The sequence below is a fragment of the Melospiza georgiana genome, chromosome 1 (genome assembly GCF_028018845.1).
Source record: "Melospiza georgiana isolate bMelGeo1 chromosome 1, bMelGeo1.pri, whole genome shotgun sequence".
In the NCBI taxonomy this organism is placed as follows: Eukaryota; Metazoa; Chordata; class Aves; order Passeriformes; family Passerellidae; genus Melospiza; species Melospiza georgiana.
Genome location: NC_080430.1, coordinates 33,053,216 through 33,072,328, shown reverse-complemented (window position 1 = coordinate 33,072,328; position 19,113 = coordinate 33,053,216).

Genomic DNA, 19,113 nt, shown 5'->3' with positions numbered 1-19,113 from the left:
CACAATAAAAGCTGCAAAACCAGGCTGTTATGTTTTCTAGCTGTCCACAGAGAAAAGTAAAAATCATCTTTTTATTTTAGAAAAGTGCTTTTGTACAATCTTGCAGTACCTCACAATCTAATTATGTTTCAAATCCCATCTCCCAAGAAAGTACCAATAAGAACTTAAAGAGACCATGGTACAGATCATATTTCTCTCATGAAGAAAAATCCTAACATGCTTTCAAGGCTGTGGTGCTTCTAGTTTTTGGAAATAAATGGAACAATTACAGCACATGGTGTTTTGGTGGTGGTACCCAGGAAAGATTGATACTTTTGCCTTACATTTAACAGTGATATGTACTCCACTTGCTTAAGAACACAGTAATACTGCTGAATGCAATTGGTTTGTTATCACTTCTTGATATATGGGATTAAATGACAAAGACAGAAAAGATTTCTCACTTTGAAACACCTCAGGTGGATGAGAAAGTATCAGCAATATTTTGTAAGTTCAGGTACTGATATTATATCTCTGTAATGGAGCCTTCATGGCCTTCCTGGTGGCATTTTTCAGACTGTTGATAGTATAGGTGTTTGTGGACACAAAAGGGAAGGTCTATCTCCTTAGAGTGATGTGACTTTCCAGGAATACTTCCTAATTTTTTTAGGCAATTGCCATGTAATTTTTACACCAATTAATCAGTAACTAAGTAAAATGTAGCTGATTTAGCAGAACACTGTTGATATCCTCTTCCAGATAATTTAGCAGTTAACAAAACTTAAGGTCATCTGGAGTGGGTTGCCATATAGGTGCTCACTTTGGTTTTTCACAGCCCTAGAAAGGACTTTTAGTGCTGGCTGAGAGTCCAACATGCAACAAAGACCTGCAGGCCTGGCTTGTGGAAGAGAGGCACTAATGCTCTCCTAGGGATTTCAGGAGAGGGTAAGGAGGATATGAGTCACAAACAAGGGATTTCTTTTGAAAGGGATTTCCACAGGTCATTGGATTAAGCCTCCATTTGAAGCAAGAGCTCTTTGATGAGACTGCTCAAAACCTTGTCCAGTCACACTCTGAATATCTCCAGGAGTGATTTCACAGTCTCTTTGGGTAGCTTGTTCCAGAGTTTGGCTATCCTCATGAGAAAATGTTTTCTTCCTATTATCCAAAGGAAATATTTCTAGGAAATATTTCTTGCTGCAACCATGTGTCACTCTCCTCCTGTCCTATCCCTGTGTACTTCTGAGAAGAGTCACAGCAGAGTATTAAAGAGACAAAATTGATAGACCACTTTGAAATAAAGATTATTTCTGATAAGATGCCTGGATAGGTAAATGGTAGCAGGCATTTTGAAAGCCAAGAGATAAAAATTTACCTGAATGGTCAGGAAAACAGAGATAATGTCAATTCTGAGCTGAGCCAGTAGGAAGATTCACGGTTCTAAGCCCACTAGGCATTGCCACCTTTCAGTCTGTTCTGGCATTAAAAATAACCACTGTCATAAAACTTCACTCTTTTTCTCTGAGGTGCAAGAAGCTGAGTTTTATTGGAGTGAAGGCCTGCACAAAGTTCCCTTTCAGCCAAACCAGGCTCACCTGAGAGAAATTGCTGAGTCTAAAAAGACCAGATGATAGATTGATTTCAGGGCAAGAAAGATAGAAGGACTAATTTAGCCAGTCTCTGGCAATGGGGACTAAAATCCAGCTCTATGAAATGGTGGAGCATCTTTCTGAATGGAAGTGAGCATACTTCTCTCAAGGGGAATGTGTGTAGGAGGAGAGTGAGATTGAGGCGAAAATTCATAGTTTGTTTTTTCTCTTTGGGGTGCCAGCAAAGGAGGATGATTAGATAGAAATCTTCTTTAGATCATCTCTGCCCTGGATGCTGCTCTGTTTGCCAGCATAGACTGAAACCAAGGACATATCTACAGCATTTCACAGAGTCACAGAATCTGTCAGGTTGGAAAGGGTTTCCCAGACCATCGAGTCCAACCTTTGACCAATCACCATCTTCTCAAGTGGACTTGGCACTAAATGCCACATGGAAGTTTTTTCTTGAACACATCCAGGGATGGTGACTCCACCACCTCCTTGGGCAGACCATTCCAGTGTTTAACAACTCTTTCCTTGAAGAAATTCTTCCTGATGTCCAACCTGTCTCTCCCCTGGCACTGCCTGAGGCCGTGTCCTCTTCCCCAGTCAGTGGTTGCCTAGAGAACGGGCTGATCCCCAGCCAGCTACACCCTCTTTTCAGGCTTTTGTAGAGAGCAAGAAGGCCTCCCCAGAGCCTGCTTTTCTCCAGCCTGAACACCCACAGCTCCCTGAGCTGCTCTTTATTTGACTTACCCTCCAGACTCTCCACCACAACACACACATGTGATTCTGAATTTCTCTCAGTGCTTGGGAAGACGCCAAGAAACCCAGCAATGCCTTCAGACTCAGGTGTTTTGTGCATTTCCAGCTTCCCAGGCCTGAGTAGGATTGCCCCATCAGTGCCAGCCATGAAACCTGACACAGAGGCCCCTGCAGAGCCACAGAGATGCTCAAGGCGCTGGGAGCAGAAAGAGAGCCTGCAGGAAACCTGGCAGAAGGTCTGGGGAGGGAACCTTGCACATGCTGTGCCATTGCTAGTGTCAGTGGGAACAAGACTGATCAGCGTGGCCTTGATTGTGATCAGACAGAACTCTAGTAGCAGTGTAAGAAGAGAAAAATCCATTCCCTAGAGGCATCCAAACATTTGGTGTCACTTTAGGATTAATGGCTGTAATTGCCAGGAACAAAGAGCTAAACATAACCATGGTCTCTTTCATGGAGACTTCATATCTCCCACTGTTTACCCATAAATGTGGGAAGAAAAAGGCTGCCCTACAGGATCATGGATAGCTCTAGGTTTCTGTCCTGTCTTTAAAGCTAGTTCTGGTTTTTATCAGAGGATGAGCATTTCCATAGCATGAATTGAAAGACATCCAATAACCTCTGACTTCTGTAGTCCCATGATGAGTTCTTTGAAGTGATTTGGCTATTATAAGACATCTTGAAAGAAATTCTGTCCATCAGTGCTTGAAAAGAATTTAACCCTTAAAACTGGCTGAGCTGTGAAGTTACTCTCATAAAGGCCATTGCAAAAGAAATCGTGTCCTTGAAGGCTGAAGAATCCTAAGAACATTTTACTGACAATAGACTCAGAAGTGTAGCAGTAGAAAATAGGGGGGACAAACCCTTTTATTCTGTGTAAATATCTAAGAACAGAGACACCTATGCCTCTCCACACATTAAACAGCACCAGGCATACTCTGCTTTATGTACCCCCAAACAGATCATGAGAGGTAGGAATGGAGCCAGCTTTATGGATAGTGTGAGAACAACAGAAAAATAACCTGGTCCTTAGTGATTGTTACTGAAGGCACATATATCTCACAGCAGGAATATAGCTCTGGTTTATCTCTTGAAAGTGGAGCTGCTTAAGCCAATACTGGAAATACCTTTCTTCTGAGGTATTTTTCTCTGTGGAAATTGCCAGTGAATAGGCTGGTTGCCTCCAAATTTCTTCCTGGTTTGAAGTATTTGAATTAGTTATAAAACCTTCGCTGGCAGGATTGATTCTTGTAGCCAGATTCAGCTTCTGGACTGAGCTGGGAGATCCCTCATCCAGTGCACAGCTGTGTGTGCAAGACTCAAAGGGGTTTTTACCCTGTTTTGGAGTGACCAAAACCACCTGAATTTTAAGGAGGAGTAAAGAAGGCCAGCCTTTGAGCACTGGCCACCTGCTAGAGGGGAGAAATACCCCTGACAGATTGGCACCCAAAGTTGTGTTTGTCCTGAAGACACCTCACCCCAGGACATGGTGAGCCTTGTACAGCAGCCATTGGATCAGCTGTCATTGCTGGCTGGGCAGAGCCCGTGTAAGAGATAACAAGTGCTCAGCATTCATCAGACATCATCAGTAGCACAGCTTGAGAAATGATAGACTTTACATACTACATGAAGTTGCAAAAATTACATGTGCATTTTAAATCCTGTTGAGAAAATTAGCATTTGTGTTGACTGGATATTTTTCAAAAAGAAAACGAGACAGTCCTGTGACCAAGCACCAGGTAAAACATTACATAAAATTTTAAATGTACTGTGCATTGCTGGCTCTGTGCCCATACAGGAAGAAGAAACAAAACAGTCAAAGCAGAATTATCGAATTTATAGATGTATTAATTTTGTATGAAGGATTGCTATATTAAATATACATAATTTGAGCAATCTGGTCTACTGTGTGGTATCCCTGCCCTTGGCAGGAGGTGTTGGAACTAGATGAGATCTTTAAGAACCCTTACAACCCTAACCATTCTAGGATTCTATGATTTCAAAAATCAGCCCTGGGAGAAAAGAAGTTGTACTACATCTATAAATTTATATATAAATGTCATGGCTTAAGTAGAGAATCATATAATCAATACAGAATGACCTGAGGCACTCAGATATGCCTCACAAATGTCAACTCTCACAAAAACTCTGTGATATAGAGAAAAACAGCCTCATCTCCCTTTTATTGGGGGGGCAATTGAAGTTTCCAGAGTCAGAGGTCAGGAATCTCTTTCCTGATAATCAGATCTTTGATCACCCTGTGACCAATGAAGAGAGAGGCAGCTCCAAATTAGGAGCTGGTCTTTAAGTGAAAAGAGCTTTCAGTGATTATGCTCTTTATTGAAGCAACTTGTTTAACTTCTTAATTACACCTTGTGAGTATCAGCCTGTAAAGCTTTTCAAAGTGATAGGAGCATGGTGGTATTACAAGCAGGAAAATAGTTTTTCCAGTCTCTAATGTTCATTTTTTTTTTATTTCCACAAAAATCAGCTTTCTTTAGTTTTTCTCCTTTTTTTTTTTTTTTTTTCCCACAACCATGCTCCTTATCACAGAAGGATTCAGGCTGGAAAGGACAAGGAAAAGTGATGCTACCCAAAGGCTTTTCCTTGCACAGCTCTTTGTAAAGGGATCCTGTAATGACAGTGGAAGGGCTTACCCCAGTGTCCCTTTAGATGCAGTATGACCCACTCAGTAGTGCAAATCCTCAGCAAAGGGCCAAGGAATTGTTCCAATGTGCAATTGTAGTGGGAGTATGGAATAAGGAACTTCGAGTTTCACCTATACCATGTTCAGAGAATAGGCTTTAAGACTAACAAAAACAAACAAACAAAAAAAAAAACAACCATAAAACCCCCAAGACCCAAACAAATAAAAAAGATGGAAGGAGCATTTATTTGCAGCACAAAAGAGCCTTCCCAGAATTTTCAATAAAACACAAAATATCTTAGTTGCAGGGATGTTTACAAAGCTAGGAGTGCAATAAGAAGATAAAATGGAATTGGAGTTATCTTACTCTCTTCAATAATAAAGGGGCTCAGCCTGGGCATAAAATTACTGCACTGCCCTGTCCCCCCTTTTACAAAGCCCAGCTTTGACACTGTTTGCATGAGAGTGGTTTATTTCATTTTTTATCCCTACTTTTTAAAACACATTTTCCCTACAAAGTATCAAGGACTCTGCATTAGAAACTGAAGCTCCCAGAAGACAAGGAGATCACAAACAGAGCAATACCTCCACAAATACATCTAATTCCTGGAAAAGGGAATGGATTTGTTATGTTTTGTGGGTTAAGAAACAAACAAACATTCATAATCTGTGTATGTGTAAATCATACTGCTTTCTAAAGGCTTGATCCAAAATTCACGGGCATCAGTGAAGTCTTTTCACCAGGTTGGTCCAACTTGGAAATCAAGACTATAATTCCTAAAATAATAGGAATACTTTGAAATAACTAAAATGAGTAATCTAAAATTATTATTAATAATTTGGAAATCATTAGAAAATTAGGCATAATATAAATATTCCAATTACTATATTTTCTTAGGAATAGTGTAATTATTCCTAATATAATAGATCTCCTAAATAATATTTTGATTTATATATATATATATATAAATATATCTCCCAAAATAAGATCGTGTCTAGAATAATTAATCAAAGCTACATGTAACCAGCTGTAAACTTCTTTAAATCCATCTCAGCCCTAGGAATTCTTCCTCAGTGGTGCAAATTATGGCCTGTTCTGGGGTAATTTTGTGGTTCACCAACTCATTTCATTTAGGCAATTCAACAGCCATCAAAAGCAGCAACATTTGAATGAAGCACATAATCCTCAAGTGAAAAGCAACACATGCCATTTTCAACCTCCTTAGCCATCTGGCCTCTCATCACCAGATTATTTTTAATATTCACAGACCACAGTCATAAAAACTGCTTGGGGAATAGAGCAAAAGATTATTAATTATCATGACCTGAACTACTTTTTTTCTACATGGAGGACACTGATTGTTTAATTAACATTTTGCTTGATTGTTCTGAAAGGCTGGAGGGATTATTATCTGGACTTAATTACCAGTATTTCATAAAGCACTGCGTACTCCAATCAGAAATGTTTACAAATTGATGAACTTTGTCTGGTGTAAAAGTTCGTCACTCCTAATTAGACGTCCCTTGAAAAAGAACACCAAAACAAAGCTTAGGATGGTTAATGACACAGTAGGTACATATCAGGATTGATATAATTGCCTCTCTAAAGCTGGAATGATGGAGCAATGTGCCATTTTCTGCTCCTCTGCATCCAGCAGGCACAGGGAATGCTCCATCAGCTGTCTAGCCAGGAGCAAAGCGTGCTCACATGCACACCTGTGTGTGTGTGTGTGTGTGTGTGTGTGTGTGTGTGTGTGTGTGTGCAGAGCACCAGGTGTGCACCACAAACACCACGGGGCTGCAGGAACCACAGGTCAGGGGTGCAGTGTTGTTCTAAGAGGGCCCAGGGGGAAACATCCGAGGCTGGACCTGAGCCAGGAGAGATTGCCATGGATGAAGCAGGGGTCACAGTGAGGGCAAGGAAGGGAAGGGGAGGATGCAGTAGCTTGGGGAAAAGCCTTGGCACAGAGGCTGCAGAGGGCTTTCCTGTCACAGCAAATATTGTAGTTGAGGCAGCCACGATACAGAGAACATCATCATACAATTTCAGAAAGCTTCAACCCATACAGAGTAACACCTTACCACATGACAGGACTTCAGGTATTTGCCCACACAGAGCAACATAACACCACTTCAGAAGGCTGCAAGCCCTTCTTGTTCTTTAACCCAACCTTTTATACCCCTCATGTCCATGCATTGCACCTTTGTGCCTTCTGTTCCCTCTCATGATGGGCCAGTGCCCCTGTGCACTCCATGGCTCATTGCTTTCCATGCTGCTCACCTGCTTCTCACAGGGGTAACCATTAGGGATGAGGCTCAGCTGCAGCCCCACTCCCAATCACCACAAACTGTGTCCCTACACTTTCCCAAGTACCCCTGCTGTCCTGGTCAGCAGGTTGAACTCAACCAAGATCTCACCTATAGTGCCTGAGCTGGTTTCAGGACAGGGCCTGTGCACTGGGATCATCTCCCTCTGTCAGAGCTCACCAGAGCTGCAGAGCAGCAGGCAGCAGCTCTACTCACAGCAAGCCCTGTGAACCCAGGGGGAGTTTCTTCTGCTCCAGACTCCTCTGTCTCCTGGAGGGCTCCAGTTTCTCCTTCAGATCTGTCCCTTGCACCTTGTCCTCCAGGCCATGTCCTGGGGAGGTGACCTGCCCTTGCAGAGGGTGCCTGCTGCACAGACAGCAGCCTCCATACTTGGGACACTCCCTGAATCCATGCTGGAGGGGGACAGGGCACACCTGGGGGCTGCACGGCTCTGGGGGGCTCTCAGAAGGAGAGGGGACAGGGTCACAGCTCGGGGACAGCATCTTCAGAGGGCAGACGAGAGCAGAGGCGACAAGCCACAGCAGCCAGTGGCAGCCACGATCAGAGAAGGCAGCAGCCCACGGGATGGGCTCCAGCAGCCTGTGCTGGGCTGCCTGGGAGGTGCATGGGTTCAGATCATCGTGGGGAGCACAGCTACCATGGACAAGTGTACCTGCCAGCCAAGAGCTCACTGCCTGCACGCTTGCATCCAAGTAAGGTCCCAGGAGCCTGGTGACAAAGCCTGTAAGTGGAGCTGGCTGTCCCTGACATCACACCCACACCCTGGGTCCCTGATGCTGCCAGCTGCTCCTCTCTGTGCTCCTGGAGCTCAGCAGCCCCTCAGTCCCTGCAGACTCTGCACACAGCCCCTCATTGCCCAGGCTCTGCCACACCTCGGGCTCTGCCCTGCTCTCCAGAGAGGGATGGGGAGAAGGCTGTCATCACCCATGTCTTCCAAAATACTGCTGGTAATTTTGGGGTTGAGGGGAGCCTGCAGGAGGCAAATCTCAAGTCAGATGTGTCTCTTAATGAACTCTTCAGTGGCTTTAGTAAGGCACTTCTGGGAAGAACTGATTAGACATAGTAACTCAATTTCAAATACTAAGATTAGACAATGATCTAAAGATAGCTATAGTTACATGGCTCTGTGGCATATCAAAGTTAAGTAAGGCAGAAAGGATATTTTTGTTCAAAATCAATATTATGACAAAGAGGTTAACCATACAGAGACTGACAAAAAAAACCTGTACAGCCCTAGGATGCAGCAAAGGGGTTGGTAATCAGATTCCCTTCAGGGAGAAGGGAACAAAGTGATTAAATGATCTTTGAAAATATTAAGATCTATGGTCTGACTTTCTAGAATAATTTTATTAATACTTTTTCCTATTTATTATGAAAATCCTCTTTGTCTCCCCCTCCCCCAAAAAACCCAGATATTCAATTATTTAGAGCTGAAGCATACAAAAGGGGAAGGAAGGAAGGAAGGAAGGAAGGAAGGAAGGAAGGAAGGAAGGAAGGAAGGAAGGAAGGAAGGAAGGAAGGAAGGAAGGAAGGAAGGAAGGAAGGAAGGAAGGAAGGAAGGAAGGAAGGAAGGAAGGAAGGAAGGAAGGAAGGAAGGAAGGAAGGAAGGAAGGAAGGAAGGAAGGAAGGAAGGAAGGAAGGAAGGAAGGAAGGAAGGAAGGAAGGAAGGAAGGAAGGAAGGAAGGAAGGAAGGAAGGAAGGAAGGAAGGAAGGAAGGAAGGAAGGATGGATTTGTGAAGTGCTGCTGAAAGCAGGCCATGGGTGCAGGCTTTATTTAGCTTTTCTCCAGAATTGCTGAATATCCTTCCCATTTCTCTCTGCTGTCAGACAAAACCTCCTCTCTTGCACCTGGGGGAAGGAAAGGCAGCAGTTGGCTGGTTATGCTAAAGCAAGCAAGAGAAGAAGCAAGATTGCAAGACCAAACAGAAGCAAAAGTATATGCCCCTGAAATGCCAATAAAATAATATTTACATGCATTCAGGCAAGTGTGTGTGTGCCTGGCTACAGACTCAGGTGTATGTGCAGCAAGTGCTTGGGCACCTGTACATACACACACACATAGCACAGCCACACAATCAGTACTGGATGGAACATTCTCATGCCACAGGGTGCTACAGAGTTCCATATTTGGTCAAGTTGTGTGATGCCCGTAAATATCACAATTTCCCTTACCACAATTTAGGAAATACAGCTTCCTCCAAAATGAGATTTCTGTGTTTGTGAACACTCTTTCTGGTAGTGTGACTAATGGTTTTAGAGCATAAATAAGCCAGGTTTTCTTTTTATTGTACTATGAGCGATATGTGGTCATCTGAGTTTCCAGCCTTCTGGCTTGGTTTCATCTTATTTTTGTTCACTCTAGTGGAAGGAATATATATTCATACATGCATATAATCCCCTCTTCACTAAGGGCTTTTGATACCTGTTTACTGAAATGTTAAGGGTAAGTTATCAAGCTTATTTACTTAGAGCCATTCCATTGTTTTCAGACTACTATACCTCTGACAGCCTGCGTTGCTGCAAACCCCTCTCTTGTCTTTTTACAGGGGGTGTTTTTTGGGTTTGTGTTTGGGGTGTTTGTTCGTTTAGTTTGTTTTTTATTGTTGGTTTTGTTCTTGTTTTGTTATATTGGTTGGTTGTTTTTCTGTTTTGTTTGAGTTTGGTTTGCGGTTTTTTTGTTTGCTTGTTTGGGATTTTGGGGGGGAAGGATGAGGTTTCTTTGTAGAAAATTTGTACAGCTTAAGGAGAACAAATTCTTCCAGAGTGTTTCTGTTCCAGTTAGGCTGTTCACAGGCAGCTGAACAGCTGCTGTGCCCTAAGTACCTCAGTGGGAACCACCTCTGTGCACGTTCATACCCATGCAAGGAGGCTGCTGAGTTTTCCATGTGCATAAGCACGCAGCTAGAGCATTGCTGATTGCTGCAGGGGGTCTGACATGCTGTGAGCCCCCACCCTGCCTTAGCTCACTGCAGCGTGCTCCTCTGTCCCTCCTTTGCCACGAGATTTAGCTCAAACAGCACAAACTGTGGGAAGCAGCTTGCCCCAGCTCTGCCAGGGACACTGGGGAACCTGCTCTGCAGAGAGGCTGAGTTTCTTGATTGTGCTATCAACGCACACCCAGATTTCAGGAGATAGAATTAGTGATTTGTGGATATATCTGATTGAAATCGTGATGATTTTGGTTTAGGTCAGGTATTCATGATGGGAAATAAGAATGCTTTAAATAAAAAGGAGACTGTCTACTGGGAGGACTGCAGTAGGGTAACTTCATCAGACCCAAATCACACATGGAGGCTTAACTGAGTGAAACTGAGCTGTAAAGCCAGTGCTGGGCTGTGATTCACACTTCTTTTATTAAAAAAAAAAAAAAAGGATTTTTGTTTGATACTTCAATTTTCTTTTCTTCTTATTTGTTTCTTCCATCTTCCTATTTTTCCTTCCTTTGCACCATTTTCCCCACAGTGGCTCACTGACAGGAGAAGTGCTGTGCCAATTATCTAATAAAAATCTGGCAGAAAGTCAATCACACTCAATGTATGACATTTAGAAAAAAAAAAATCTGAATTATGATTGAAAAGTCAGGAATCTGGTTATCCCAATAACAATAAAATAGCAGACTTCTTTTGTTAACACTCTCGTCTTCAGGAGGGAGTGGGAAAGGACGTGAGGGTGATTTGAGTAACTGCAATTATCCAAATATATTTATAAAAGACAGATCTTTTTTTCCCCACCACCCACCTGTAAGACAGCATATCTTGAGCTCAGCTTGTCAGTACCCAAAGAGTCACTGCTGACAGTGCAGATTACATCTGTGGAACCCAGAACTAAAATCACTGGTGTAACTCACTACCAGGTGCCTGGTGACAGCCCCATGTTTCCAGGTAGCTTCTGTGCCACGATGGGCACCAGGGGGAAGGTGGAGCTTGCTCCAGAAAACATTGCCCACTCAGGTATTCCATCACAGATTGTTATTTGTACGTGCAGAATGCTTCAAGCACAAACACATCTCAAACAGGCCCAAAGAATGTGTTCAAATGAGCCATCACATCTTCCCAGTGCTAAGCAGGTTTTCTGTCCACATCCAGCTCCAGGTGAACCTGAGTGCAGGGCTTCCCCAAAAGAACCCTGTTTGGATTCCAGTCAGAGAAGTGTGAACCCTCTGAAATGCTTATCCCACCACACCTGGCAAAACATGGCCTCAGACAACAAGAAGGCAGTTTTGCAGTCCATGGAAATACATGGGATGCTCATGGATGCTGATGGTCCACACAGTGCAGTGGAGGGGCTTCCCCCTTTGCTTATGGCACAGCTCTAGCACTGGGACTGACAGAAACTTCTCTTCAAAGTGTAGAGCTGTTAAGAAAATGTCAGAAGAAGACAGCTCAGTGACCACACTTTTCAATCTTAACTTGCAAGTGAAAAGAAACATTAATTGTCTGTTTATGTCATCTCCTCCCACAGCTGACTGATGCAGAATACAGCTTGAGATGGCATTAAAATGTAAGGTGGGTGTTATAATTTGCCTGAAGAACTTTGGCAGTTTTTAGGTTTTGTTCAGAAATTATCTGAACATTGCCATTCTATCAATGTCCTTGTAAGTCACCTACACCCTCTGCCATTCAGTATGGGAGCATACAGCCCCATGGCTTACAGGCATTTCCAGCAATGCCAGTGCTCAGTACATGATGTTCACTGTTTTGCATTAAAAGCATACCAGAGGTGTGTAAGTATCAGCCTGGTACTCTGCAAACCTCAGAGCCAAGCTCTGCCTCAGGTTCACCAATGCCTTCCACCCCCACCCCACTTTCTTCTCTGTGGGAGTTGTGCATCGGCAGCGATGCCCAGGATGCACAGGCTGGTGCCCTACACGCCTTTCTGGAAGTTGATCTCCAAACTCCTATTTAAAACCACAGAAACTTGCTTGATATTCCTTAAACTCTCATGTTTCTGGCCTCTGGGCTATACCTGATTAGCAGGAACACAGCATCTCACTGCTTTTTTGGCCCAGCACTGATGGGTACTTCGCAGCCTCCAAACATCTCTTCTAAAGCCCAAGGATGACCCTGCCTGTCCTGCAGCAGTCAGATGCCCCAGATGAGTGCCCCAAAGCTGTCCATGCCACGGTGAGTGAGGAAGGTCCAAAAGAGCAGCTTGAAGCAAACCAAATGCAAGAGTGATCTTTTCCTGCCCGTGAATCACCAGTGCTGCCAGTGCTCACACAAAGGAAACAGCTGCAGCCACAAATCAGGCAACTTAATAGGTCATTGCACTCTCCAAGTATTTCCCTTTGAGCTTTTCTCTGAACAATACAGAAAAAAATGTCCAATCACATTCTCTTCATTAAGGAGCAAGTGGGTAAATCTGCCAAAACATGCCATCCACTCCCTGGTCGGTGAGGGGTAACGTACAGATCCTGTTAACATCACTTACAGTGATATCACCACCAAAACTGTCCAGCTTTGGGAACTGGTTGTTTTTTACAGGCTGACAGCAAGTAATGGGGAGGCTGCAAAAATCCTCCTTTATGCAAGCACAGAAACTATTAGATCTAATTATCTCAGTGGCAATAGATACACCACAGTGCACCCAGAAAGGGGGCAGTGTTTTGCCCTGAGAATCACCTGGGGTGGCCCAGGGCAGCACTGACTGGTGGTGCTGTGCCAGCTGAACTGGCACTGACGGGCTGCATCTATTGTGCCTGCCCTGAAGCTGTGTAAAATTTACTTTTGGCTCCCTGCTAGGCTGCCTTTCACCATTTCACTGCTGGGCTGGGAGCCATATTGGCTTTGACAGTTCCCTGGCAAGCAAGCCACAGGACTGTGGTCTCTCTTCAAGCAATTCCTACTCCAGGAAATGTCACACTGTCTCCTTGTTTAATAGGATCATTGAATGTTTTGGGTTGAAAGGGACTTTAAAGGTCATCTACTTCCAACTCCCCCTGCCATGGGCTGGGATCCCTTCCATTGGATCAGGCTGCTCCCCATCCAGCCCAGCCTTGAATACTCCACAGCTTCTCTGGGCAAGCTGTTCTAGTGCCTCACCACCCTCATGGTGAAGAATTCCTTCCTTATATCTAATCCAAATCCAAATTCAGCGTAAAGCCATTCCCCCTTGTTGTCCCATCCCCATGTGCCCTTGTAAAAAGTCCCTTTCCAGCTCTGACATAAGCCCCTGCTCAGTACTGGAAGGTGCTCTGTGATCTCCCCAGAGCCTTCTCCTCCCCTCTCAGCCTTCCTCATAGCTCCAGCCCACTGACCATCCTCATGGGCTCCTCTGGACTTGCTCCAGCACATCCATGTCCTCCTGGTGCTGGGGGCCCCAGAGCAGCACACAACACTCCATGTGGGCTCTCATGAGAATGGAGCAGAGAGGCAGAATCACCTCCCATGCCCAGCTGGTCACCCAGCTTTTGATGCAGCCCAGGACACATCTGGCTCTCTGGGCTGCCAGTGCACATCAGTGGCTTGTGTTGAGCTTATTGCCCACCAAGAGACCCAAGTCATTTTCCCCAGAGCTGATCTTAATGCATACCCATACATACCCAGGCTGTACCCATGCTTGGGATTTCCCCAGCCCAGGTGCAGAACCTGTTCCTTGGTCTCGTTGGATTTTGTGAGGTTTGTTGAGCACAGGCCCAACTCTCAAGCCTGTCCAGGTCTCACTGTATTTCATCTCTTCCCTCCAGAAAGCTGGCTGCTCCACACAGCCCAGTGTCATCAGCAAACTTGCTGAAGGTGCCTCACACTCACTGTCCCTGTTGCTGACAAAGGTCTTGAACAGTGACAGTCCCTGAGGACTCATCACCATGCTCCTCTGAAATCTCCCTTCTTCTGCAGCCCCTGGGGGATCAGGCCAACCAGGGACTGGGGAGTGAAACAGAAATTTCCATCCCTATCCATACACATTCTCCTCTGCCTGCTTGTGCCCCTCACACTCCCTTTTGTGCTCAGGACCCCTCAGGGCAGAGGAGCTCTTTCCTCCACTGGGCAAGGAGCAGCTTTGGGGCACTGAGCAGAGCAGTGTCGCAGACAACTTCTCTAAAAAAGCCTTTCTTTAGGATTTTTTCCTCCTTAGAAGCTGAGAGGCCTCAGGAACAAAATGTAAACATTGATTATCTGCTGCTGTGGAATGCAACAGGTGGATTGGCCTGTGATTGGCCCATCTTCGATCTTTATAATCAATGGCCAATCACAGCCCAGCTAGCTCGGCTCTCTGTCTGAGCCACAAACCTTTGTTATTCATTCCTTTCTATTCTTAGCTAGCCTTCTGAGAACCTTCTCTTCTATTCTTTTAGTATAGTTTTAATGTAATATATATAATACAATAATAAATCAAGCCTTCTGAAATATGGAGTCAGATGCTCATCTCTTCCCTCATCCTAAGACCCCTGTGACCACTGTCACAGAGCCTTTGGTCAAACCTCACAGAGCCTTTGGTCAAAGCTGAAGTGTGTTGAGCTGCCACAGTAAAAGTGCACAAAAAGAAAGCATCAATGTGTAAGTAAAATTCACGTCCACAATTTCTAAGACTGGGAGTCCTAAGAGGTTCTTCCCAAGAAAACCTAAATCTACTACATGTCGGGGAGCTTTTTAAATCCAAGTCTCAGGTATCCTGTTATTGAAACCTTTAGGTTGCAAATAACAACCTAAGCATCTCCACAGCATGCAGTGCAGTTTCACACCCATTATGGTCCAGCAGAATGCTGAGTATTTGAGGGCATGTAAAGTTATTATAAAGTGGCTTTTTTATGCTATTATGCCTGTCTTTGCTCATCATTCCCTGTGTCATTTATATTATAACCTGGAGAGAGGCCAGTTTTATGCTTTATATTCTTGTCCTCAGCTGTACTTTTTAAACCAGCAGTTATTAGAGCAGAGATGGAAAGAAAGCCAGACTTTTTATACACAGAATCCCCAGTATTAGTGAAACTGCCTACCTAGACAGAGATAGAAATTGCCACAATGACACCTACATACAGTCAGCTGGCTTTAGTTCTGTCTTTAATAGCAGTCTATGCTGGATGGATTAAGAAAAAGGCATAGAAAGCCTGAGATGTGCCAATATATTTTCCTCTAGTCTATTTACTGAAAGATCCTACTAGGGCTTTGGTTTTTGGTTTTGGTTTTTTTGTGTGTTTGGGTTTTTTTGTTGTTGTTTTTTTTTCAAAATTATTTTAGTAAGCACACAGTAACATAACAAACAACAACAACAACCAAAAAAGCACAAAAATCCCATTATTTTGCGTGAGATCTTAGCACACAGCCCAGCCATATGGGATCCACAGAAGAAGGAAATGCTCTTTTCTGAGGACACCTACTGATTATCTGGGGTGTTGCTGTGCTTTCCAGTACAGCTTTTCTGGTGATATTTACTTCTGCACTGTGGGTGAGGACAGTCTAAAAAAATCCAGGGACCAAGATGTGAGCACAGTTGAATAAGATGTGAGCAGCTGGCATTACCATTGCTGACAAACCCCTGGGACTCAGCAGCACTAGCAGCTTGGATGCTGAATGTCTGGGCTTGGCCAGCTGAGCCGTTCTGGTGAGGTAAAAACTGTGCAGTTTTGTCTCATGTGCTCTCATGGATCTGAGAAAAAAAAAAGTCTGGGGTCATTTCTTTATAGCTGAGCAAACTCATACACAGGGAAGGGAGAAAGCAGAATAGAAACAGCTGTCTTCCAGCTCAGTACCCCAAAATCATAAATCACCTCCCTTTTCCCTCTTTCCCTATTCACTATGTAGAATTAAAACCCAAGAGATTTCAGCAAGTAGCAGAACAGGTCTTTTTGCAAGCCTCTCCTGCCTGAACATCCAGGCATGTTTCTGTTTCCTTCACATGCAGCTAGAAATATCCCTGCTGAGAAAGGAAAATGAAACAACTAATTAACTGGTGATGTTTTTCTGTTCCCACGATTTCCATAAATCCAGATGAACATAGATGCAGGTGTTATGTGAGCACTGGTGCCCAAATCAAAGTTCAGGGAAGGACAAAGAAGAAGAGAGAAAAGGGCAAGGAAGGGGGGCTGATGCCTGTTGCTGTCCCTGCCAGTGACTTGGCAGCCACTTGAGGATGAAACCCGAGTTCATATTTAGTCTCACTTCATCTCTGATAATTGCTGACTCTCTTTCAAAGAAATATTCCCCTTTTGAGTTTACACAGCCAAAAAAAAAGTGTGTTCCCCAAAAATCACAGGACATAATAATTTCCTAGAATAATTTTTTGCCTGCCTCTAATCTCCAGAGGTGTTCTGCTCACGAGGTTTCCACAGCCAGCACAGCTGCTGGCAGAGATGGGCAATGTGCTGCATTAAAGCTGAGAGCACCTTTGCTGGCCCCCAACACAGCCTTCACTCTGAATTTCAAAGCTGCTAGCAATCTGCATTAATCAAAGTTATCCCTGTACCTTTGCAGTGCCTGAAATGTGCAATTCCCACAGGCAGACTAAGCCAAAACCTTGCTAAAACAGTGGGGTGCTCACCTTACATTGATCCAGCCTGACAGCAGGCTGATTCTGGCAGCCACCATCACAACCCAGCATTTACCTTATCTCACCATAGTGAAAAGAGGAAAACACAAATTCCTAACTTCTGCTTGATATACACACAGATCACCATTCACCCAAGATTTCTGCTAAAATCTTCTAAACTACTTTAAAAAAAATCAATTTGGTTTAATTCAATGTAAATTTATTAATTTCTGATATTTCCAAATGACAATTTTCTATCTGATTTCACTTTTCTTCGCATCATATAATTAGATTACCTAATGGCAATTGTCAAAACACTGCAACTTTGACAGAGATGTCTGAGCAGAGCTCTCAAGGAAGAGGTACAGCTTGGAGAAGGGGTTATAACACCAGGGAAAAGCTTACCCTATTGCACTGTATGTAGATTAAGGTACTTTGAGTTTAAAATAACATGGCTTTAGCACAGAAACCTATGTGGCTGGCAAAACCAACCCCCCTTACTTTTAAGAAAAGTTGGAAGAGGTAAAAAAAAATGAAAGAGAAATACATAGTTTTCCATATGAAAACTGCTTTCTTTGTTGGCAGGCATGTTGAACAGGGACTGCAGAGTGCTGGATAAATGCAGTCAATGCCTGTAAGCCAGAGTTGCTTGGATAATAGCTATCCAGCTGGTGAAGAAATGAGAAACATCCATCTAAGGCACCTTAACTACATTTTAAACTAGAAATATACCTGTAGACCCTCAGGTGCACTTGAAGAGGAAGAGCTTGTAATTTTGCACATTTGGTTGTTGTGCTGCAGGGTAGCAGACATTTCTCTGTACAACTTGGCCTGGGGACAGCCAATGTCCCTTTGAAAGCTTTGAAGTTTGGGGTATGTTCTCTATGAAATGCTATCGAGGACAAAAAGAGTGTTAGCAGTCTAAGGAGAGAGGAGGATGACATGGTGATATCAATCAACTGAGTGCTTGGAGTAAGAAAAAGGAACATCCTTAAGAAAATTTAAATATGGCAGCACACTGTCTCAGCCCATTCCCTTGACAGAACATTAGGCTGAGCCTCTTTTTTGTTGCAGGTGGTTTTCAGGAGGGTTGGGCTTGTTGGTTTTTTTAAAGAAGATGGTAAATCAGACCTGATATATCAAATGAAAAATTATTTCTTCCCACTTAAATGGAGCTTATTATTAATTCCCCAGGTCTGACTCACAGAGCAGGAAATATATTTTAATCCTGTCAGGCTGCTGTGGCGGTCACGACGAGCGCGGAAGCGCAGACGCGCTGACGTGTGCCGAGCTGCGGCGGGCCTGGGTACCACCGTCAGCGCGCCTGTGGAGAAATGTAACCTGCACTGCTGGCTAAGACAGATAAGGCAGCCAATTTAACATGTGGTTTTAAGCAGCTCTAAATGCATTTCATCTTTTAAAGGCAGATTTAAGTTAAGGCCCCGGTTTAGCAACACAAAACTCCACGTTAATAATTTTCTGATTGCTGATTTGAAACAACTGCTGAAGCAAACAAATGATGTCAAAGTTTAAATGTTTCAAATGTGAATGCAAGTCAATATTTCTGATTGGTCTGATTATTTAACTCCACCTTCTTAGAAAAAGCTGACCATAGCAAAATGTGTTTGAACCTCTGTACTATTATGATACAATTGATAAGATTTATTTCCTGGTTTAGGTGACTTAATTAGAATCCACTTTCAAGGCTTATAATGCAACTGAACAAGTACTGGAGCAATTGTTTAAAATTATAAATCTTTGCCACTACTGATGGAATAGGATTTGGAAAAAGGTGTGTGGAAAAACAGCATTTTCAGCTGACTTCAGTGGGGGTGATAGCTGAACCAGAGTAATCATCAAAAACATGGCAGAGTGAATGAATGGGTATAGTCAAGAAAATCATCCCTGGCAGAATAGTGTGCATCATAAATGCAGAATAACTTCAAATTGCAATCCTTTTCTTCCATATAAAAGAAAGTGAAACAAGAACAGAACAGAATAAAAAGATGCTTTTCAAAGAAAAGGAAGCTTGAAAATGGGAAGAAATTCTTTGCTGTGAGGGTGGTGAGGCACTGGAACAGATTGCCCAGAGAAGTTGTGGAAGACCCATTTCTGTCAGCGTTCAAGGCCAGGCTGAATGGGGTTCTGAGCTACCTGGTCTAGTGGAAGGAGTCCCTGCCTATGGCAGGGGAGTTGGAACTAGGGGATTTTTAAGTACCTAAACCATTCTATGATTCTATGAAAACACAACATAAGAACTTGTGGGAAAACCTAGTAAGATTTATTAAAGAGCCTGTCACCTATTTAGCACACACTCTTTTAAACCCTCATTCATAATTG